This window comes from Balaenoptera ricei, chromosome 17, assembly GCF_028023285.1.
Source record: "Balaenoptera ricei isolate mBalRic1 chromosome 17, mBalRic1.hap2, whole genome shotgun sequence".
Classification (NCBI taxonomy): Eukaryota; Metazoa; Chordata; class Mammalia; order Artiodactyla; family Balaenopteridae; genus Balaenoptera; species Balaenoptera ricei.
Window position 1 is genome coordinate 12,579,359 of NC_082655.1, and position 24,368 is coordinate 12,603,726.

Sequence of the window (24,368 nt, forward strand, 5' to 3'; positions counted from 1 at the left end):
CGCATGCCTAGAGCCCGAGCTCCACAACAAGAGAAGCCACTGCGACGGGAAGCCCGTGCACCGCAACGAAAAGTAGCCCCCGCTCACCGCAACTAGAGAAAGCCCGCACGCAGCAACGAAGACCCAGTGCAGCCAAAAATAAATAAATAAAAATTTTAAAAATTAAAAACAAAAAAAACCTGCTGGGTCTCACACTTTGTCCAGTTCCGCCAGGTAAACCTGGGTCCCAGGGGAGCAGAAAAGGATGGGTGAAACCTGGAGAAAACCTAGAGCCCAAGCTGGGAGGTCTCCTGGAGGGAACAGGAGGCGTCTGGGGGCTACGGTAAAAGGCATGGAGAGACACAGCAGGACGGAGTTATTGGTGATGTGTAGCGCTTACATCAATTTAGCAAACAGTCCTCTCATTAGTAAAAGCTTCTAAACGTTAGCCTCAAGTTAAAAAAAGAGAGAGCTTGCAATTATGCAAAAGCACATAGCAGCACTAGCATGGGCTTCACATCCATCCCATGGAGAGACGCCTCCATTTGCCATCTTGGGCATATTAGTTAATCCCCATTTCCTCATATGCTCTGAAAAGCAATTGAGATAATATATGTAAGGTGTTGGGAACACTATGAATAATACATTTGAGTTATTATTATTTTTACTATTATTACTGGTAGTATTAGTAGCAGAATCTTCATCATACAACATGCGCACCACTGCTACTCCTATAAGGACAGAACGTTATTAGTGGTGCCTAACAGGAGCTATCAGAATACCCAGTGCTTAGTACTTCAGGAGGCAAACTGATGGACCAGTAGAATGCACAAACGACTAACGAAATGAACGATCTCCCATAACATGGGGAGAGCATCTTAAAAGGGAGGCAGCCCAGTGGATCACAAGGAGCAAGACCAGGAGTCCAGAGCTGCTGCTGCTTCCAGGAGCCTGATGCTACGACCACAGGAGAGTTCAGTACACACCTAAGTACACCTGAGCAAGGAAGAAGAGTGAAAACATAGGATTGGGTCCAGCTTAGGGAAACCCTGAACGTCCGGATTCAGACAGAGCAGGACAAGAGAACTCGGTTTGGGTTCCTTGTTTTGAAGATGGGACTGGGAAGCTTCACAGGCATCAGCCTCGGCTCGACGCCACAAGAGAGGCTTTGGGACCAAGGCAATCAAACTACCCTGCAGCCTATGGCCTGAGACGTGCATCCACCGTGTGTCTTAGTCAGCTCGGGCTGCCATAACAAAACACCAGAGGCTTCGTGGCTCACACAACAGACGTTTATTCTCACAGTTCTGGAGCACAGAAGTCCGAGATCAAGGGTCTCGAGATTTGAGAGCTCTCTCCCTGGCTTGCAAACAGCCGCCTTCCCGCCGTGTCCTCACATGGCAGAGAGAGAGGGAGAGGGAGGTCTCTAGTGAGCTCTCCTATCAGAGCAGGGCTCCACCCTCATGACCTCATTTAACCTAATTACTCCCTTAATTCCAGTACAGCCACACTCAGGGTTAGGACTTTCAGCATACGAAGCTGGGGATTTGGAGGGTGTCCAAACATCCGGTCCATGACGCTGTGCAAACAACAGTTGTTCGAATATACCGTGTCTCCCCCAGGGCGTTTTTTACCTACTCTGTTGTCTCCCATAGCTGGGTGCAACACCTGGCTCACAGTGGGACAGTGGAAGAGGGCAGGGAGGGAGGGAGGAAGTTGCTACATCACGTCAGTCCCCACACTAGGTGCTGGGGCAGTGGATTCGGTGGGACAGACACCACCCCAGGCAGGAAGAGCACAAGTACAACGCCATTACCGTCAGGTACCTTCCCCCGAAAGGCACCACAGAGAGAAAGATCTTCATCTGCAGAAGCAACAAGAACTGGGAGAGGGGAAAAGGGGGACAGCAGAGAAAAAGGGAGAAGGGGGGGGAGGGGAGGGAGAAACAGATGGAGCAGAGAGGAGCAGCAAAGAGAAAGTCCAGACACGCCTGCGGATCACGTGGCGGGCAGCGGGGGAGCAGGTTCAGGTGCCTGGATTCAGAAGATCGCGCTCATTTGTGAGATCCACCACCAGCTAGCAGGGGGCTCCCAGCAGCACAACCGCTCTGCGTCTCCAACGCATCCGTCTGTGAAATACAGGAGTCCTATCCTGCTCAGGCTGCTATAAACAAGATATCACAGACTGCGTGGCTTAAACAATGGAAATGTATTCCTCACGGTTCCGGAGGCCGGCAGTCCAAGATCAAGGTGCAGCTGACTCAGTTCCTGGTTTGCAGAAGGCTGTCTTCTGGCTGTGTCTGCACATCTCAGAGAGCAGAGAGAGTGGTTACTCTCCCGTGTCTCTTCTTATAAGGGCATTAATCCCATCCTGAGGGCTCCACCCTTATGACCTGGCCACCTCCCAAGGGCCCCACCTCCTGACACCATTACACTGGGGATTAGGGTTTCTACATCTGACTTTGGGGGGGTGGGGGGGACACGAACATATAGTCCATAACGGGAATCCATAAAGCCAGCCTCTGTCTCCGGATTGCCTTGGGGGCCAGAACAGTGGTTCGTCCCTCCTTTTTTGCAGGCATCCTGTGGAGTGGCACAATGCAGGTTCTCCGTAAATAGTCATGGGATAAAAGAAAGACGGAAGAACAAAAAAGAACTTTTATAAACTCTATAAAGTCCTAAGCAAACAGTGCTTAGTTTCCCCAAAATCCCAGAACAGACCCGGGAGCCCTTGAAGGAACAGCACTCCGTGCATGATTTCTGACTTTCTAACCCCAACTCAGTGTCCAAAAGTGCAGGCAATCCAAGAAAACATTCCCCAAGCATGTCCTGTACGCCTGTCATGGTGCCAAAAGCTGGGGCGAAAGAGAGAGCAAGACCCAGAGCCTGTTCTCAAAACATTCCCAATCGAGGGAGAAGAGCTGGTGTTCACACGAGTTGGACGCTGCTTCCGGAGACAGAAGGAACCCAAAGCCACTGGGGAGATAAGAAGTGCAGGTTCCAAAGCCTGGCCTTTAACATTGATTATAATAACTATCACCCGCAGTGATAACTGCGGTGGGTACTCATCCGTGTGGCCAGCTGCTGGATACATTGGACTGAAGGAGACCCAGAAACACTTTCGCTTTCAGGGGGTGGCTCGGACTGCCAGCCTCTGCAAAGCCCATCGCGGGCACCACCGAGAAAGCTCGGCGTCTGCTGGTGTGACAGATGTTATCAGAATAAGCAAAACTAGGCACGTTTTCCCCTAGACTTATGAATCCCTCCTCTGCATTTGCCCTCCTGTTCTGACATTAATTGAACTCTGTCTTCACTACTAAAAATAAACTCCAGGTCAAATGCAATGAGCCAAAACCTCAATATGAAACCACAAGAAACAGTAATAGTAAAATGGGCCAGTAGCAGAGGTGTTTTGAGAATCCGTTTCTGTTTCAAGGGTAGAGTTCCGAGTGGGTCGGGAATTCTTTCAGCAAACACTCCGGACACTGAATAAAGGAAGCAACCTTGACACACGTACCCTGTGGCCAAAGACCAGGGCTGGCTCGTGTCTGAGGACAGGCGGGCAGGTGCCTTCAGACACCCTCTCACCAAAGACTAGAGAGGGCTGGCTTGGGAGTATCAGGCAGGACCCAAGAGACGCTCCCAGAGGGAGGCGGGCCCAGAAGAGGAGTCCAGAAAAGCAAGGTGAGCGTCAAAGGGAAGAAGGCAACGCTGCGCGCAGGTGCGAGGGGGGGCCGGGGTGCGAGAGAGTCACACTGTCAGGAGCCAGACAGGTAAGGAGGGGGCAGAGAAGCAGATAACAAGGGCTCCCTCTCACTGACCATCTCCTCAGGCCAGGTGCTGCAGCTGAGAAAAAGACGCGTGGAGAGCTATAAAGGACTTGCCCAGGGTCACAGCGGGTAGAGGGAAGTGCAACTGGGGTAAAATCCCGGTTACGGCGGGAACAGTGCAAACAGTCCCAGGGATGGGAAGGGTGTGGAGGCTTGCTGCTGGCGAGCAGCCCAGGTGAGCTGATTTCTAGGCAGGGATGAGGGAAGACAGGCTCCCAGCGGGAGAGCAGTGCCTTTAGAACAAGTAGAACCACAGGCACGAGCACAGATGTTTGGGCTTCTCTCAGAGCCCCTAGGACAGAGCAGCCCTGACCAGGGACGCCTTCAGGCCTGCGAGCCTCGGATTCCCAGCGTCCCCTCCTGCTCTGTCTGCTCCCAGCGGCTGAATTCTAGGGAACTTCCTCTCCCATTACTCCCCAGACAGACCTGCCAAGCCTTTCCTCCATCAACAGAACGGTCCTTCCAGCTTTCAGATCCTCCGCCCCAGTGGCTGGACTCCTATCTGCTGTTTTCCCGGACGCGGGAACAGCCCGCTCCAGCCCTGCAGGTGCTACCGGGAGGGGGGAATCCCAGAACAGGTGACTGCACGTCCACGCACACACTCCTGCTGCCCAAGCGGATGGCCTGGACCGGGAGCGTGGGCTTCTGAAACAAAACTCAAGGGCTGGTTGAGTGCTCGAGGGCCCAAAAAAGGCATGCAGCACTCTCACAGGATGGCCTGAGAGCTGCACTCACTGCAGCTGCCTTCTGACACCAGAATCAGCAAGTAGATCGTGGAATAAAAGCGAGTGGGGAACGTGAGCGTGCAGGGCCGCTGAGCGCCCGAGGACGGAAAGGCTTCACCCGTGTTCATCAGCTCAGCTCCTGGTAGGTCTCATTCATACGCATCTGCCAAGAGTCTCAAGGGGCAGCACCTTCCCCCGGAAGCCTCTCGGAATGGACAAGGGACCCTCCCCAGGCCTCCCAGATGCCTGGTGAATGTGGAGAACCCTCTGTGTGTCAGGGCCGGCCCCCACGTTGACCGAAGGGCAAGGTCTCGTGCTCTCCATCTCTGCGGGTCACACCAACACGAGGAGGAGCACGTCGGCACGACCCTCAGCTGCTTCCCCAGTTCTGCTTCCCTAACTGTCTCCTCACCAGTTCACACTTTCTCACCCAAATGTCCACCCTTGAAGGGCTCTTCAATGTGTGGTAGGACTCATTTTTCCTTTTTCCATCATGTTACTTATTCTTCTCAACACCTTGCTGAAGAAAAAGAAAAGATGCAACTGACCTCACTCTTTGCTCTAAATCTTTAGAAACTTTCTCCCTTTGGTTCCCACTCTGGCTTTTCCTCTCTATGCCCTCTTTTTCAATTATTCATTCATTTGTTCTTTCAGTGTCCACAATGGGAGGCCCAACGCTGGGGTGTAAGAGTCCTTGCTCACCAGTGACTGGGGGGACGAGTCAGGGGACGGGCAGGGGAGGGTAGGAGAAGTCACATGGCACATAAAGGCATGCCTCCAACTGCCGGCTACAGCCCAGTGTGGGGAGCAATCAACTCCGCTCAGGTCGAGGGGGCTGTGCACGACCGAAGGTGATTCACAAGTCGTTTCGCAGGCAGACTTGGTGGCAGGTGAAAGGCAGAGAGGACAGCAGAGCAAGGACTTGGAAATAGCCTGCTGCATGGCAGGACCTCTAACTGGTGTATAATTAATGCACTGAAGACAAACAAACAAAAACCCTCTTCTGTTTTGGAGCATTTCCTCCTCCATGAAAGGCAGAATGGTAAACTCTTTATCTCCACCATCTCATTCAGCACCCATAACATCCTCCTGGGGCACTAATAGGACCCCAATTTTACAAATGAGGAAACTGAGGCTTGGGGAGGCTGAGGCAAGTAGCAAAACCAGGAAAACGGGTTTGCCTAAAGCCGTCAGTTTTAACCTCTTACCCGTTACCCCAAGCAGCCTGAGACTTGGAAGCTGGCGCACGCAGTGCAAGCAGGCGGGGAGAGAGGAAGAGATCACTTCTGGATGCCCCCGAAGGTCTGCTGACCTGATCACATAATCCCACCAGACTTATCCATCCTCTCCCCAGCGTGGGCTCCACACATCTCAGCAGGATGGCTGGACCATCCTCACCTTCTGCCAGGGGGGAAAGTGTGGTATATCCACCTAGGAGATGGTGGACTCCTTCCTCAGCTGGGGACAGAGGGATTGCCCCCTGGCCCAAGGTCCAGGCGCTGAGAACCAGGTCCTGTGTATCAGGGTTATGGAAAGCCAGCTTCCCAAGCACAGGAAGCTGGGCCGAGCAGTCAAAAACCACACCCCAAGCTGTGTTGCGAGAGATCACCAATTCCAATAGCCATCTTTGGTTCCATAAGGCTCAAGAGGAGAAAATCCCTTACCTTGATTCTTCACATCCCTTGATATTCCAGCTTTAGTTCAGGGAAGAACAGTTTTCAAGTCCCTCTGGAGTATTGAATGGATACGTATTTTTTTTTTTTTTCCAAATTAAAGGCACCTAAATCCCAGGTGGAACAGGATGCTAGAAATATACAAGAAAAGGGAATTATTAGTGTCAGTGCTCACATGAATGAATTTGGTAATGAGAGATTTCATTCATTTAAAAAATAAGAAGTGCATATTTACTATATGCTAAATGAGAAGCATCTGAAGAGCAGGCATTTATTGAGTAGCTATTATGCGCCAAGCACTGTGTTGGACATTTGAACACATGAAGCCACTTGACCCTATGAGATCGGTCTTGGCAGCTGCATATTTCAGAAGTCACGTAAGCAGCCAGGCCACAGAGGGTCAGGTGTTCCTGACTCCCAAGCCCCCCCTCCATCAATCATGGTCCCCCTTCCTTCCCCGCTAAAGCTTTTTCGTTCATCTGATTCCAGGAATTCTGGGAAGAGGGGAAGGAGAAACATACCCAACAACTTAATTCTGAGAATGGCCAGTCCCTGGAAGCCCAACCCATTCTACGGACGGTGGGGAGGACGTGAATCACGGAAGCTGCATCAGATTAACTTGGTTGTAAGCTTTATCTGCCCTCAACACTGTCATGTAGTAACATGGGATCAGTGGACATCATGCGTTACTCAGGGAACCAAAAACGTAGCCTCGCCAGAGATTCTTATCCTAACTGCTAATGGAGATGGCTTACATGAAGAGGCCAAAAGGGTGGAGTGGTGTGGGGAATGGGACCCGGGGGCCGCCCCTGGTTTACCAGCTCTGGGAGGACCTCCTAAAATCCCAGGAAGCAGGGCTGAACGCTCAGCTGGGTGGGCACAGACACGGACCCTCTCCTCTCCTTCAAGGGGCGGGGCGGCACCCACAGATAGCCACACTGTCACATTTACAACGGGGTGATCCTTTCCCCTTCCAGACCTCCCTCCTGCCCACCCCTACTCCCCGCAAAAACTCCCAGCCTCGTGGCAGCCAGATCATCAGGGAGAAGAGGCTCGGTGAGCACAGACTCGGGAGACAGAAGGCTGACAAGTTCTGAAGGGGAATTTGCCCTCAAGTGTGGGACAGCCGGAGCAGCTCACAGGCTGCTCTCTCAGCTGAGAGGGAGGAGGCCAGGCAGTTTGGATTCCCCGCCATCAGTTCCCTCTCTCTCCTCCAGGAAAAAGAACTTGGCCCCGGTTTGCCTCTCCGAAGCCTCTGGTTGTCACGTTCCTCCCTTGGATGTGTTAGCATCACGGACCGACCTACAAGAGCTCCGCAAGCCCCAGAGAGTTCCTGTCTGCTCCCATCAAGCGCTGGTTTAATCCATCCGAATCCCAGTTCCCAGCAGGAGAGGGCAAATCCCCCCTCCCTCAGAGAAGCCCCCTTGACTAGCCATGCGCTGAGAAAGATGCCATCCTCAGCACATCCACGCTCCCTCTGCGGGCAGCCTCCCACGCTTCTCAGACATTTTGACCAGGAAAGCACTTTTTGCCTCATTGTCGAAATGCATTCGCTTCATTACCCAAAAAAGGCAGCAGCCCAGCTTCCTGGTTGACTGTAGGCTCTTGTCAGAGTGCCTGGCTTGGCATCCCAGCTCTGCGACTGAAAAGGTCCTTTGAGGAGCCTGAACGAGCGGCTTCAGCTCTCTGAGCCTCAGTTTATCATCTTAAAGGTTTGCTCTTAGTGTGAGGTGAGAACCTCTGCAGAGCTTAGCTCTTGGCCTGGCGCGTTAGGAACACTTAGAAACGTCAGCTGCCATTAATACCGCACTTAAGCACGTGACCGGGCCCTAACTTCTTCGTCTCCTCCCAATCAGGGGAGGAAAACAAGGTCTCCCCTCTTCCTGTCTCACCACCATGACTCGTTCAGTGCGGGGCCTCAGTACACGGGGCTAAGGGCACAAGTGAAGCCAACGCAAACAGCACTAAAAGCTGAGGTCTGCGTCACAGCTACTCAGCTCCAGGCCTGGCTGTGGCGCTCACGTCTCAGTTTATTCATCTGTGAAATGGAATGGATTATGACACTTCCCCCATCTCCCAGATGTGCTGCCAGGATGAAGTCAGATAGTGCACACAAAAGGGGCTACAAATACTAGGGAAATGTAATTAATCGTATCAACAGTGCCACTTAGGTGCACACTCGGTATGGGACACTTTGCTAAGGAATATCCTCCCGGACCTCCGTGAGCACCTACCAGGACCCCAGGAGGTCAGGTCACAGGTATGACCATCATCTCCCCTTTACAGATGCGGAAACTAAAGCTCGGGCTAAGGAGGCTGCCTGACTGGTGTCGGCAAATCCGTGGCTGAATTGTTGGCGCGCGGACTCACTCCTACCCCTCCTCCTTGTAAGGAGCCTGCAGGAACCAGGACATCGGCTCCTACAGAAAAAGAACCTCTCTCCGAGGCAGCCAGACTGATTCATGTTTTTAATTAATGTTTTAAACCATATGCACGGAGCAATGTTCCATGGAAATCAGGGAACTAAAATTTCTAACTTTCTCCCAGGAGTCGGCCCAGCCAGAGAGAGGCGCGCTGCCAGAGCATGGGGGGAGGGCGGCCTGGGCGGGCCAGGGTGGCCGGAGTGGGAAGGTCACAGAGCGGGAAGGTCACAGCCCTGCCTCAGCACACGGAGCCTGACAGGCAGTGCGGTCACGTAGAGAGACGAGCCAGGGAAAGAGGAGAGTGGCCTGGCACGGGGTGACGGGATGCGCACGGCCGCTCCTCCCAGGAATCTGGCAACCCCGGCAGAAGAGGAAGCAGGGCGGCAGGAGGAGGGCCAGCGGGTAGCATGTGCCCGCGGCCTGGGCCTGAAGGGTGAAGGGGCCGCCGCTCCTAGACCTTCCTGCCTGACGCGCTGTCCAAAGGATAGACTTTCACCTGCTCTGGGGCTCACGGAGATACTCTACACTTGAACCTGAACCAAGGGGGCCACGGGCTTTCACAGGGGTGCTGACGATACTTCCCTGATGTCGCCCTGGACGGAGGGAGATCACTGCTGGGGCCCAGCGCTGTGCTCTGATGAACGGGGAGCCTGAGTGCCCATGACGGGCAGACCCCTGACCCCCAAGGTCCCAAGGAAGTGAGAGGCGGATGGGGGCCCAGACACCAGCCCCTTGGCCGGGATCTTCCTTGCTCTGCCTATAGCATCTCAAGCGTGTCACAGTTCCAGAGCGTCTACTCCTTTCTACCACCTGTAAAAAGGGGCTGTACCATCTTCCTTTCTCCAACGAGGAGGTAAGGGGCACAGAGTGCGACATACAGCACCGGTGATTAATCACCAGCTCTGCTGTGAGCAAGGCCACCGTGTCACCGGGCAGCCGGCCCGGACGCCACGTGGATGCTGCGTGGGCAGCAGGGCCACCTGGGCACACTGATGGCAGCCGGGACCAGCCACCCCATACAGGGCCCTGGGCTGCGTGGCAGGAGAGAGTGAGCCAGCCATGAAATAAGCGACCGCACGGGGACTCCTGACCTGGAAATCATCAAAATGCCATCCGTTCACAGCAAACAGACCACAGTGGTGGGCTGCAGTGCCTACAGGAGCAGAGGACAAGACGGCTTCCCCCAGGAAGCCCCTGAGAGCAGGCCCTGGCCTTGGGATGTGTTTGTTCCCCCTGGAGAAGGCCCCGGAAAAGGACATAAACACAGGTACTCCTGTGCCTCTCCTGGAGGGGGAAAAGCTGGTGAAGGCCCCAGCCTGGCTTGCACGCTTGCCCCGGATTCTATGGGATCCAGAAGGCCAGAACGCAGAGGCAACATGTACAGACTCAGAACACAGGCTGTCTGGGTCAGAGCTAGTTCCCACCAGTCAGCACCGTGCACCCTGGGCAGTCTACTTAACCTCTCTGATCATCATCTGTAAATCAGGGCTGCTGAGAGCAGCTACCTTCCGAGACTGGGGTGGGGACCACAGCAATGTACGTAGAAAGTATAACGCGACATGTGGCCCAGGGTAAATGCTTAACACTTTTGTTATTCTCAGTGTCTAATCGCTGTCATTATTCCTCTTGCCTGGCAGGCAGACCGACAGTCCTGGATTCGAATCCCGCCTCTGCCACTTCCTGGGAATGTGACCAGGGACCAGTCACTTGACCTCCCTATGCCTCAGTTTCCTCATCTACAAAATATGGACCAGCCACATGGCACCACCAAGGATTACAGGGGCACACGTAGCAAAGCAAGGGGTACAGTATGAGCTTTCAAGAATGAAGGCCCTTGGGCTTCCCTGGTGGCGCAGTGGTTGAGAATCCGCCTGCCAATGCAGGGGACACGGGTTCGAGCCCTGGTCTGGGAAGATCCCACGTGCTGCGGAGCAACTAGGCCCGTGAGCCACAACTACTGAGCCTGCGCGTCTGGAGCCTGTGCTCCGCAACAAAAGAGGCTGCGATAGTGAGAGGCCCGCGCACCGCGATGAAGAGTGGCCCCCGCTTGCCGCAACTAGAGAAAGCACTCGCACAGAAACGAAGACCCAACACAGCCATAAATAAATAAATAAATAAATAAAAATTTAAAAAAAGAATGAAGGCCCCGACCCCAACTAAGGGGCATCCTACAAAGCGACTGGCCTGGACTCTTCCAAAATGTCAAGGTCAAGAACAGCCGAGGAACTGCTCTAGGATAAAAGGAGGCTAAAGAGACATAGCCACTAAACACAGTGCTGACCTGGAATCAGAAAGAAACAGTCCAAAAGGACATTATTGGGGCAACTGATGAAACTGTGCATGGCCTGTGGATTAGATAATACAATTGTAGCAATGCTCAATTTCCAGAATTTGATCATTACACTGTGGTTATGTAAGAGAATGTCCTTGTTCTTAGGAAACACACGCAGAACGTTTAGGGATAAAAGGGCAATGTCTGCAATTTACCCTGAAATGGTTCAGAAGAAAAATTGTGTGTGTGTGTGTGTGCGTGCCGGGGGCAGGGTGCAGAGAGAGTTAACAATCAGTGAATCTGGGTGTATGGTAGTTCTCGTATCATCGTTGTAATTTTTTCTGCCGGTCTGAAATCATACCCAAGTAAAAGATGCCCAAGAGCCGGGCGTAGGGGGGTGCGCAGGAGGGTGGTAACAGGCCTAAAGGTCTAGTACAGACCATCTATGCAGGCCCAAACCATAAGCCTTTCCCACCAAAACCCAGTCACCTGATGTATACATGTTATGATTTATTGTGTAGGATACTACAAAGGATAAAACTGAAGTTGAATTTGAACTACCACCCCTCCTGCGAAGAAAAAGAAAGACAGATGATGGCTACTTCTATTCCCACGCCCCAGGGCCAGGCTTGGAGGGCCCACATCCTTGCCATCCAGCGGGGGGCGGAAGGCACCCTGGAGGAAGGCAGAGGCAGCATGGACCACAGCAGCCAAGGCTGGCTTTCGCTACGTGCCAGGCAGTGTTACGAGAGCTGTCTGCATCTTGAGTCATTTGATTCCCCCAAGAACCCTTCAGGCAGATTCTACTGTTATTCCGCTTCCACACTGCAGGAAACTGAGGCTGGAGACAGCCTCCTGCCCGGGGTTTAATCTGGAGCACGAGTGAGCTGGGATTTGCGCCCAAGCTGCATCCACAGGACTTCCACAGGCAGCAGGGAGGCAGGCACTCCAGGCCAAGGAGCAGCCAGCACCAAGCCCAGCCCTGCCCCTGAAGCCGAGGCCCCAGGCCCCGCAATGCTGAGCTTCCAATGCAGCTACAGGGGGCTGAGATCCAGGCTCCCTGTCCTGTGTTCTCCCCTCACGGCCACCCTAGCACTCTACACATTTGATGCTCGACACCTGTTTTGAGATGCGGTCACAGAAACACAGCTTCCTGTTCAAGGAGTTTCAGCAACGCAAGGATGATCTCTGGGAGACCCGACACACTGGGGACATCAGCGTCATCAGCGAGGAGAAAAATGGGTCTGGGGACAAAAAGGGTAGGGGTCTTCACTGAAAAGTCTTTTATCCCTTCTGTGGCTTGTCTTGTGAATGACTTACCTCTTCAAAAATGTTTGTTCACTTATTTTTTTAATACGAAGTTAGGAAAGGAAATCAACCCAGTTCCTGTGTAAGCCTGCTCTGAGTATGAGCCATTCCGTGCTGTACAATGCCGCGTCGCTGTACACAGCTGTCACTCACTACACATCCTCCTATTTTCAGGGGTGGAGGGACCAGAATGATTAAAGACCCAGAAGGAGCAGCACAACCCACTACACTTGAGGGTGCTAAGACCTGGTGGCCAAGAGACCAGCCCGTAGGTCCCTGGAACTCCAGAGCTGCTGCGAAAGCAAGGTGGGGACAGCACCTAAAGTAGTCCTCTCCCAGTTCTCCAACTCCAGTGCCAGGAAAACTGGGCAGTGCTCTCAGCCCTACCGCCATCCAGGAGGCGGGTGGGGACTCTTGGGATGGCCATTTTACAGCTCAAGAAACAAAGGCACGGGATAGGTGGGAACAGTGCCCAAGTCCTCCGCGGGGGAGAGGCTGGTGGGGAGTGCAGAAGTCTAGCTCCGGAAACAGTTCCTAAACCCTACCCTTCCCCCAGGACGGAGAGTGAGGACCCACCTCTGTCCCCTGAAGAAAGGATCTAGAGTCAAGAGATTCCCGGGTTCCCAGCCAAGCTCCCCCCAAAAGCTGAAAGCATGGGGGAGACAGCATTTGACAGCACTACCCCGTGTGTCAACGGAAGAAGATAATATCTGTGAAAATGCTTTGTAAACTGTAAAGTGCCGGGCAAATCCTCCCATCGAAACAGAGGGTGCACTGGTAGCCGGGGGAGGAAGAGGCTTCTGGAGGGTCAGCCTTACCAGGCAGCTTCTCCTGAAGCATGGCAGCACTTCACCTCCTGACCTTCTACCCCAAACTCTCTTTTTCATACCAGCACTTACATTCAACTTTCTCTCACGAACACCCTCCCACCGCCCCTCCCACCCCAGGGGTGTAAGATCATTAAATCAACCCCAAGGTAAATAGTTTTCGATTCTCCAACCCCAAAAACCTCCCTTCCTGCCACTGCACTTGGGTCTTGTCACCCAGAACATCAAAGCTAGCGCTTTCGGTAAAAGCCTCTCAGATCACTTGGGTGACGTGCGAAGATAAAAACAACCTGCCACATGCCAGGCTGTGGAGCACACCTTGGTGCCCAGTGGGGAGGGGAGTGGGCTGGGAAGAAACGGCGAACTGTACTGGCTAACACTTTGCAGGGAGCCCGACGCCCTGCCCCCTCTCCAAGTCCAAGTCTGCTGGGTGACCTTGTAAGTCCCTTCCCCACTTGGGGCCTCTTGCCAAGGAAGGGGTTGGATGGCACAATCTCTAGGTCGCTTTCAGATCTAAAATTCACTGATTCCATCTCACCCTCCTTGCTCAGAGTCTCTACTTCCTGAACTGTAATGACAGTTGATTTACATACAGGAAAATAAAAGCAACTACGAGGTCGCTCATACACTGGGCTGTAGTTTTTGGTGACTCACAAAGGAAAAAATACATGTTTCCACTCAGCTCAGAAGAGTGGTCCCTCCACTCTCCAATTACTCAAAAGTCACTAGGCCAATGGAAGCCCGGGGGAAGTTCCAGGCTACCGGGAGTTCAAACGTCAGTGGACGCAAGCTCAGCAGGGAATTTCCCATGGCAGACAGGTGCAGCAACAGGTGGGCTTGATGGAGAGTCCCCTCCCTCCCTGAGAAAAACAGCCCTTTACCCATTCACCCTCCATCTCGATAAGTCATCTCCTATGGAGCCAAGGAAACACCGGGTCCAACACTGGGCCAGGGCCCACCTTCCAGGAAGTCACACCCCAGAATGAATGTCCCCTCTTCCAGGAAGCCAGTGTTGAACCACCACCCTCCCCAAACCCCGTAGCCTATAAACTCCATAAGCGCAGCAATGGTGCCTGGCATATAACAGATGCTAAAAAAAATCATTGCTAAAATAGTAAATACTTGCTGGATGACTTAATCATGCTGTTTCCATAAAGCTTAAGTAATTCCATCCCCCAAAATACTGGGTGCCTGTTGTGTGCTGGGTACTGGGGATAGAATGGTGAACAAAGCAGACATCGATCCATCCAGCCATCGTCCAAAGCAATTGCCGAACGTGCTGGCAGAAGATGACCCTCAGCTGTTGGCCTTCTTTGGAGACTGTCTTGGCTGAAGACACTGCCTTGCTCAAGGTGGCACACCCTCCCAAGGGAGCCTTCAAACAATGACTGATCAATCCTCATCTCAATTCTGGGCAATTCTGAAAGGCCATTCTAGCGCCAGGGCTCCCAGGGGGTTGGCTGGGGTCTTGGTTAGCCATTGTCACAGCTCAGTTTCTCCCCCTGCTCCTTCTTGATTTCTTCCCCCTCAGTTTCACAGCTGTTGATTCCAAAGGCACCCCACAATAAACATCCCACTTACTAACCTCAATCTCAGCATCTGCTTCCCAGGAAACCCAACCTACAGCAAGAAGGTTCTCATGATTGATGGTCAGGCCCTGTGCCACCAGGATGAAGGTTTTAGGGCCAGGACGAGTGAACAGACCCCCCCCCTAGTTGGGACAGCTGCCTCATTGACAAGGAGGCCGAGGCTGGGCTCAAGGCTATGATCAGTGAAGGAGAGCTGTGAATTAGCAAACACCTGTAGTTGTTTTAACGTGTGATGAGTCCCAGGTCCTTAAGGAAGAGGTGCATATTCTTCATCTGTGTTCTCCCGGCACCCAGTACAGGAAAGGAGCTCTGCTGAATGATTCAGCGATGACTGGATGGACCAATGGATATATAAACAGACATACTTGGTTGAACAAGAAAGTCACACCTAAAGCAGCTAGACAACAAATGAAAAATAATGATTCTGTATAGGTTAAATTATGTCATCCATGTAAGCATTTATCGTGGTGCTCAAGAAATATTCACGATGAAGATGACAAGTAAGCCACTCACAGAGAACTCCCTAGAGAAGGTGACCTGCAATCAGCAGCTTGAAAGAAGTGAGAGAATGGAGGAAGGCATATGAAACAAGAGAAACGAGGCATTAGCACTGGTCAGCTGAGTTCTGACTGCTCGTCAGATACCCGGTACGTAACCACTCTCATCGTGGGGCTGCCGTGACAGCCCAGGACGTAAGATAGGGAATGCCTTCCGTAACCATTACATCCATCACCATGTATGTGGGCTGTGATGTTCCCATTGCCAGGGGAAGCAACGTTGATGGAAGGTCCTGAACACAGTACTGCAGTTTGGAGACTTAATTCTACAGGGACAGGAAGCCATCGAGGCTGTGAAACAGAGGCGCTAGGTGACAGCTGGGAACCTAAGCTTCAGAACTGGTGCAAGATTTCTTAAATCATCCATCCCTTAGGTTCTGGACAGTTGCTTGGGATGCCTAAGCTGCCGTGTTCCCGAAGCAGATGGGGACTTGGGAGGCGCCTAGAGCCTCCATTCTGAGACAGCAGCCTCAGGGGCAGAATCAACACTGGAGAGCCCCAGACGCCAGCCTCAGTCCCCCTAAGAAATGTACAGACCCTGGGGGCCATCCTCACCCAGGCACCCACCCAACCCACTGACAGTCCTCATTTCTGAGGGTGATGCCCAGGGAAACAGATAGGAGCGCCAAGGGAAAGGGGAAGAAATAGGAGCCTGGTATTTGTGCAAACAAGAGTAAGTTATGAGGACAATGGGAAAGGGATAAAGTTTACTTGGGAAAATTATGAAACGAGTGACGTCACAGAGGCTATTTGTTAAGCAGGACAGTGTATTCTAGAAAACACAGAGGACTTTGGCCTATTACTCTTCCCTGAGCTGGGAGCATCTAAAAGGCTAAACGCTGGGGCCATTACAGGTGGTAGGCAGAGAAGACCCACCTCCAGGGCTAGCGGGATGCTCAGTGTCAGGCTGAAGGTACAGATGTCAAGGGGCAGGAAAGCTCAGAGTTCAGGCAGACAGGCTTTGCTGCCGAGCGATCTGGGCTGGAACTGAGGCTCCAACACTTCCTTCCTGCACGACCCGGGCTAGGAAGAACCCACCTCCCAGAGCCTCTGCGATACAAAGCTACCGGAGTGCCCACGGGGACCGAACAGCACCTATGCAAGGCACCGGAGCGCTCAGAAGTGATGCTGCCGTTACTTAATCATCGGTCACAGGCCTGCGTAAGAACCATCGGTGCCACCCTTTCCAACTGCTCCCCACAAATCCCTTGGGCTTCAAGAGTCTCCGGTGAGGCCCCTCCTGGGGGCTCAATGGCGTTGAGGAGGGGGCAGCATGGGGACCATATCCCCATTTTGACTCCAACAGCCCTGCTTTAATGGTTATCTACATAAGGCCTGCACACAGACTTCAGCTGGGCCAAAGGGGTTTGAGAGCTTTAAGACAGCGTGAAAGCTTCGAACATTCATCCTCTTACTTTACCAAAGAAAAAAAGTGAAGCTTCAAGAATCAAGGGGCAGACTTCCCTGGTGGCGCAGTGGTTAAGAATCCGCCTGCCAACGCAGGGGACACGGGTTCGAGCCCTGGTCCCGGAAGATCCCACATGCCGCGGAGCAACTAAGCCCGTGTGCCACAACTACTGAGCCTGTGCTCTAGAGCCCGCAAGCCACAACTACTGAGCCCACGTGCCACAAGCACTGAAGCCCGCGCGCCTAGAGCCCGTGCTCCGCAACAAGAGAAGCCACCGCAATAAGAAGCCCGCGCACCGCAACGAAGAGTAGCCCCCGCTCGCCGCAACTAGAGAAAGCCCACGCGCAGCAACGGAGACCCAACGCGGCCAAAAATACAATAAATAAATAAATAAATAAATTTAAAAACAAAAAGAACCAAGGGACTCATCTAAACTCACACAGCAGGTCAGCGGTAGGGAAGGGAAGGTGCAGCTGGAGACCCTGAATCTCCCCAACAGTTAGTTCAAAGGCTGGGGTTGTTGGATGTGTCCTCTGAGGTCGGTCTGCTGCTTGGGGGTATGAGACTCCCACTCTGTGGGCATGGGGGCGGTGACCCCCAATGCCTTGGCACCCCAAGTGCAAGTCCACAAGTCCCGACCCTCAAAGCTTGGTTCAAAGAGCAAAAGGAACAACAAGTGGAGAATCCGATCCCAGGCAGAGGAAAAGCAACCCCTCCACTTCCCAAAAGAGGGACAGTCTTCCTCAGATCGCTCCCCAGAGCTGGGCTCAGGGTCTAGACCCAGGGGCCTGGTAAGAACCGCCCCAGGAGCCACTGAGGCAGAAATGGGACTCAGTCCACAAACGTCAGGGATGAGAGAGGCAAGAAACTAAAAAGAAGAATCCAGTCCCTTCCTTGTCAAGAAATCACAGCTCCCAGACACTCAGACGGGTCTGGTCCGAAGTCACCCATGGGTTTCTATCTGCCCACATCATGGGGCCAGCCAAACAGTCATGCAACTTCTCCAAAGGCAGGGAGGACAGCAGAAGAGCAAGACTTCTCACAAGTGGAAATGCTCTCCCATGACCCCAGGTCAACTGTCAACCCAAGAAGCAGCACAAAGGAAGGAAACCCTGGCATCGAAGAACGGATCAATCCTACAGAAATCACTCATAACGGCCACACGTCTCCAGCCTCCTCAGTGCTGGGCGCTGGTGGGCTTTCCACGTGATCACCAATCCTGAAACACAGCTATAGTGTCCCCAAGTGACAGATGGGTGAAATGAGGCTCACAGAGCTTCCTCAACACACAGCCAGATTTGAACACGTACTGTGTGGAGTGTCCTGTGTTTGTAGCCAGATCTACCTAATAAAGCCCTCTCCCGAGTCCCTCACCCTTTTTTTCCCCACACTCTTGTTTTAAGAACATTAGGTCTGTACGACCTTGTTTTATTCAACAAGAAAAACACAGGTTGTCCAGCATGGGAGGGATGCAAGCCACAGTGACACGACCCTCAGAAACACTGTGGAGGGGATAACCTTGGAGGTTTCCTGTCACTCTAAGATTCTCCAAGTCTAAACTGAAATTCCAACTCCCATCCAATTATTCCCCCTGAGTTGAACGTAGGCACTCCTACAACCCCAAAAACATAAGCTTTGCTCTTCCTTAGGGACAGCAAGGCTCTTTAAAATCCATCCTGGCATCTCCCAAGTGGCCTCAGCCATCCTGGGGAGGAAGGTTCCAGCTGGAGAGCCAGACGAGGACTCCAGGCACCCGACGACAGACAGGGAGTGCTAAACAGGGCTCGGGGGAGCCTCCCAGCCCCACAGGATGTGGCAAGGTGAAGAAGTAAGAGAAGAATCAGAGAAAGCAATCTAGAAACACAAACAGCACCACAAATAAAGCGACTTAACAGGAAACAGTGGGACTTTTCTTCACTTCTTTTTTAAAGCTAGGAAGCCCAAAAATAGTTGAAAGCCATGTCGCAGAGCTTTCCGAAGACAAATCCTGCCTTGTTCAGTAAACACATCTAGGGGGACAAATACGAAGTCTGAAGTCATGAAGACAACAAGGGCAAGTTCAGATCACGCACAGAACTCCACGGTGCACGTGAGGAGCAGGGGGTTTCAATCCCAGCCCCCAAGCCCAGGAGCCCGTGTGCCAATCAGCAGTTCACACAAAGGCTCAATTTTGAAGCTCACTCATTTTAAGTAAAGGCCGCGTAGCAACTGGCTCAACTTGAAGGCGTCCACATGGAAAGTCACGAATTTGGCTGGAGAAGCAGCCAACATCAGCATTCCCCAAGACAGTTGGTAAACAAGCAGATGAAAAAAAAAAAAAAAAAAAAAAACAATTGGCCTCATTAGGGATAAAAAAAGTATGAACGTTAACAAGAGACTGTTCTGCATCAACTGAATTATAATTTTTTTAAGCTGATGATACCTGGCATTGATGAAGTTGTGGTGAAATGGGCATGTCCACATGTTGATGGGACTAACGTCAAAAACCTTATTTGAGAGTAACTTGGCAATATGGGTCGAGAGTCATAAAGCTGTGCCTTTTTACTCAATAATCCTTCTGCTGAGAATCTGTCCAAAGGATTTTCCAAGAACAGAAGAGTTGTATGCACAAAGCTGCGCAAAGCACCCTTAAGTATCAATATTACAGCAAACTACTAGGAACCTTCCTTTTTAACAACAGAGAACCGGTTTAGAAGATGATGTATCGACTTGATGAACTTCTTTAAAAATGGTCATTAGTCAGGTGCTTGAACAAAATGGAAAAATGCTTAGGATATAATGTCAGATTACAGAATATTCCCTACACCTATGCCTGTATCAAATCCTAAGTTAATGTATGGACAGACATATCAGATATCTGAAAGCAATCTGACTGGTCAAGGGGAGGGTGGTTAGTGATTTCACTTTCTCATCCATTTCTGTTCTTGGGAATCACAGTGCTGTTTGTGCAATAAATGACAACAATGTCGATGATAATGATGATGATGATGAAGATTTGTATTGGTAAAACTTCAATAATGTATGGGAAAGGAGTGAGTGGAACTCTGGCGCACTAGAAACAGCACTCAGGGTATGAGAAACGATCAAACCCAGAGGCATTTGAGGATAAACGCAAAGAAATGCGATCTCTAAGCAGAGCATGGAAAATGTAGACACCAATGGGGCCACGTATCAGCAACGTCAGCCTTCCAGGCCCCAGAGAGCATCCGGCAGTATCTGATCATCTCAGCTTTCTGAGAGTCAGTCTTGCTCTTCCCCGCCATGCCCACAGCTCTCAAACAGGAATAGAAACCCCTGGATCTGTGTATATGTAAATGTCCGTCTTCCTAAAACACAAAACCCTGCTCATTTGAATACTGAACTTCCTCAGCTAGGTGTTTCTCAAAAAGGCAACTCAGACCAGTTTCTACACGTGGTGCTCAAGGTCACTTGGAACTTTCGTTTTCTGTAGGGTAGGATCCAGATGGGAGTTCCAGAGCCACAGCGATCTCAGTGAACCGCTGTCCGCACTCACAGTCCGGGCAGGGGCGGTCAAGCTAGCGGTCAGCACTCTGAAGTCACAGGTGGACAGCCCAACTCCAACCCTACCAGCGCTGTGCCTTTGGATATGTATTTCACCCTTGTGACCTCAGGTCTTCGCATCCATAAAATGGGGATTTTTCCAGAACTTTCCTCAGAGGGGCACGGTGAGGATTGAGAGAAATACACACACTCAGCACAGCGCCTGGCAGCCAGCTGGAGGCACTCACTCGCTCCTGGCTCTCACTGTTACTCTCATTCCGGAGTCCCCTCGTCTGATAGATTCGTCTGAGGTCTTCACAGACCACGTGTGCCTAGGTGGCAAAGGAGGGCACACCTGTAAGTGACCAAATGCAGCTCAACCCTGGCTGATATTCGGATCACGTGGTTGCTTCAAAACGCCCAGACGTCCCGGTCCCTCCCAGCACAATTATCAATATATCCGATTCGCTGTGGTTGGGGCACTGGCACAGCTGTTTTTTGACGCTGAAGCCACTGTGCCACTGGCCTGGGGCACATCTAACTCAGGCGAGAGCAACCAGTGATTGCTCCTGCAAACCCCCAAGCCCGAGAGAGCGCGAGGCAGGAGCCTTTCTTCATCTCTTTAGGGCGTGGCTCAGCAGCTCCTTTTGGAACCATCAAGCACTCTCTGAGTGACAGGCAGATGGCAAGGAGTTGCCCGGCTCTCTGCCCTCCTGCTCGGCCTGGTGATTTCCTGCAAGGCAGTGGAGTGGACCAGCTGAGCGCCTGCCCGGCAGAGGCCACTGGGAAGCACCTGCCCAGCGCGGGCAGTGACACGGATGGGCCGGCAGTGAACACAAGTCCCCGGGCGGTCCCTGCCCAACCTCAGCCTCCTTCCCATCATCTGAGAACTCCCTGTGCGTCCCTGGCGCAGTGGCAGCAGACAGGCCTCCGGGAGCGGCACTGATTTCAGAGGGGGTGAGCCCAGCATCTCTGGAGGAGGCGGGTGTAAAGTGCAGGAGGACCACACCTCTGAGCCTGAGCCCCCGCTGACCCTCATCTGTGAAATGGGCGTAGCCCTCCCCGCAGGGGGGCTGGGAGAGTGCCCTGGGCCAGGCTCTCAACCAATGTGGCAGGCGCTGCGGTTGGCGTGAAATGCCACTGAAGGGAGATATGGGGGCCACTCTTCCTGCGCGAAACTCAACCCTCCTCCCCGTAGCACGCAGGTCCAGCCTTGTTGCCTCCACCTCGGCCCCAGAGGTGAAGCGACAGCTGCTGAGGAATCTGCAGGGCTGCCGGGGACCAGGGTGCCCTCCCTCCCCGGGGAACGGAGCAGCACCACGGCGCTCAGCCTGGCTTTGCCTGAGAGGAGAGGGCCTTGCTGGGCCCTCCGCAATACTCTGGCCTGCCTGGAGGTCTCACTGCAAGACTGTTCAAAGGCCAGGACACTGCTCTTCCATCTCCATTCCTAAAGAACCCTCAACAGACTCTGCCTGGGCTTCAATCCAAGAGCCCCTGTTTTTATCACACTGACAGGTGGCTAAGAACCTTCCATGACTTAGCCACAGTAACACCTGGAACCCTCTCAGTAGGCTTTTGGGGTTGATGCTACTCTTATCCCCATTTTACAGATGAGGAAGGTGAGGCATGAGAGGGCAGCTACGTTGCCCAAGGTCATGCGACAGAGCCGGATCTTGGAGCCTCGGGGGTTCCAGAGGCCAGGCTCTCCCGTGCGACACTACGGTGCCCTGGTTCCAGGGTTGCTCCTCCTTCGATTCCTCCCTTCGGTCACCTACATTATCGGATCCTTGCTCTATGCCAGCCCAGGGTGGGGGGTGGGGGGGGAGGGGGAGGGGGCAGAGACTCTCCACGGGTAAAGACACAATCCATCCTCTCAAGAGCTCACCTAATCCAGATATCCCTAAAGCCCTCAGACACAACCCCAGACAGATCGAGAACTCGTGAAAACCTCTCTAAGCAGTGAGGAGCGGGGCCACCTCCCGCAGGGGCTGAGCACAGGGTGGGGGCCATGGGGATGGGCTTCAGGGGGCAGCCTGGGAGGCCGGGCAGACCTGGGCATGAATGCCATCTGCTCGCAGACGTGCTGTGAGCCGGGCTCGCCCCTGTCTGGTCCTCCTCTGCTGAGCAGGGATGATAAAAGGACCCCCTCCCAGAGCGGCTCTGAGGAGTAAATGAGAAAGCGTCTGCAGAGCGCTCACAGTAAGCCAGGGGGCACGTCTGCACAACCAGATGCCAATCCGAGGACTAGAGCCACAGGTGGTCCGACTCAGAGGGCTGCTGGGCTTCAGGGTGGTGTGGGGAGCCCTCGAGAGGTCCCAGAAGGTATCTGGGAGGGGTCTGCCCCTGAGATGGATGGGTAGGTTTTAGGTACGTCAGAGAAGCCCCCAAGCCGAGGAGAAAGGCATGAATCAGGATAAGGAGGTAGGAGAGCCAGAGGATGGGGCTACCACCTGGTTGAAGCAAACTATAGGCTGGAGACTTGAATGACTAGGATAGGGAAGAACAGCTTTCAGCGGATTTCACAACAGACCCCATGACAGTATAACTGCCCAGTGATAATGAATGACTGAATGAGGGAGTGCCAAGTCATATCAGCAGAGGCAAATAAGGAAGGTGCACTTATAAACTTACAACTGCAGGCCCTAAATAGAGTCTGGGAAAGCCCTTGCCTGGGACAGAATGGGATTCCCTTCTGTGTTAGGCTCCTAGGTAACAAATGACCACAAACCAGGTGGCTTAAAACAACAAAAAATCAATTCTTTCACAGTTCCGGAGGATGGAAGTCCAAAATCAAGCTGTCAGCAGGGCCATGCTTTCTCAGAAGGCTCTAGAGAAGCATCCTTGCTGGTCTCTTCCTAGCTTCTGGTTTGCTGGCAATCCTTGGTGTTCCTTGGCTGGTAGATACAGAGTCCAATCTGCCTCCATCCTCACATGGCCTTTGTCCGTGTGTGTGTGTGTGTGTGTGTGTGTGTGTGTGTGTGACCCCTTTCTCTTATAAAAACACCATGCACTGGACTCAGGGCTCACCCTACTCCAATATGACCTCACATTAACTCGATGGCATTGGCAAAGACCCTACTTCCAAACAAGGTCACACTCACAGGTACTGAGGGTTAGGATGTGAAAATACCTTTACAGGGTACACATTCCACCCACTATACCTCCTTCACCACAACCTCCCAGATATGCTCCCCTGGTCAGCTTTCACCTAAACCAGCGTCTGGGTAAGCTGTCACCTCCCAGCATCTTCAGTTAACAGGAACACATTACAGTCCCTAACACAGAATCCCTGACGGAGCAAGGACACACAGCACATCTGTAAGACCAGAGAGGCTGCACGTGCCAGCCTGGTCCTCATCTCTGGAAGTCTGAGCTGCTGCATTCACAACAACAAACAAACCTTTCTGAAGAGAGAAGTCATTCATAAGACAAAGCACAGAAGAGATAAAAGAGTTTTCAATGAAGACCCTACCGCTGTGTCCCCAGACGCATTTTTCTCCTCCTAATGGTATTTTTTGAAAGGGGGCCACCCCACCCCACAACGGGCCCCGAGCTCTTCACTCAAGGGGCACCCAGATCCAGGGTGTCTGGACAACAGAGGTCCCCAGATCTGCACCTGTTAGAAGGGACAGTTGAACACAGAGCCTGTTCGCTAAGAGAACAGGTGGGCAGGTATCGCTGAAAAAGGTGTGTATGCACTCCTGGGTGTCTGCAGGAGCCTCCGCCCGGTTTCTGAAAGATCCCGGACTTCTCCCCAGCCGCCATTTGGAAAACTCCGTGGAATCCGTTTGTCCAGTCAGCCAGCCTGGCCCTCCACAGATATTTCTCAAGCCCCACTCTCCTGCTCTCCGGTGTGTGACTGCTGGCCGGGCGCAGACGTGAACAGAGAAGGACAGCACGGAAAGCGACGAGGCATTCCAAGGTCAAGGGATGTCAGGCCTGCAAACCCCAGAGTGGCCTCGCGAGGAAGCTCCCAGGCATATCCACAGGCATCAATAAATGTTAGTTGTGGCAAAGAGAGCAGGCAGACTTATTTTTTTCTTTTTTGGCCACGCCACAGGGCATGAGGGATCTTAGTTCCCCGACCGGGGATCGAACCCGCGCCCCCTGCAGTGGAAGCGCAGAGTCCTAACCACTGGACCGCCAGGGACGTCCAAAACGAGACTTTTCTAGTCCATAAATGAGGCCCCCACGTGCTCACAGATTTCCCAACGACCCTGCTGTGTGACCCTGGGCGAGTTTCGGAAGCCCCGTGCGTGAGCTCCTCTCCTCACCCA

General features: G+C 52.8%; 1 long non-coding RNA gene across 6 annotated transcripts in view; it reads right to left on the reverse strand.

The window, feature by feature from the left end:
- LOC132351676 (uncharacterized) overlaps positions 1-24,368 on the reverse strand; it is a 378,428-nt gene that overhangs the window by 225,366 nt on the left and 128,694 nt on the right. For all 6 annotated transcript variants that reach the window (XR_009498456.1, XR_009498452.1, XR_009498453.1 and 3 more), the window contains exon 3: positions 6,198-6,337. This is a non-coding gene — a long non-coding RNA (uncharacterized LOC132351676). The remainder of the gene's footprint in view (positions 1-6,197; positions 6,338-24,368) is intronic.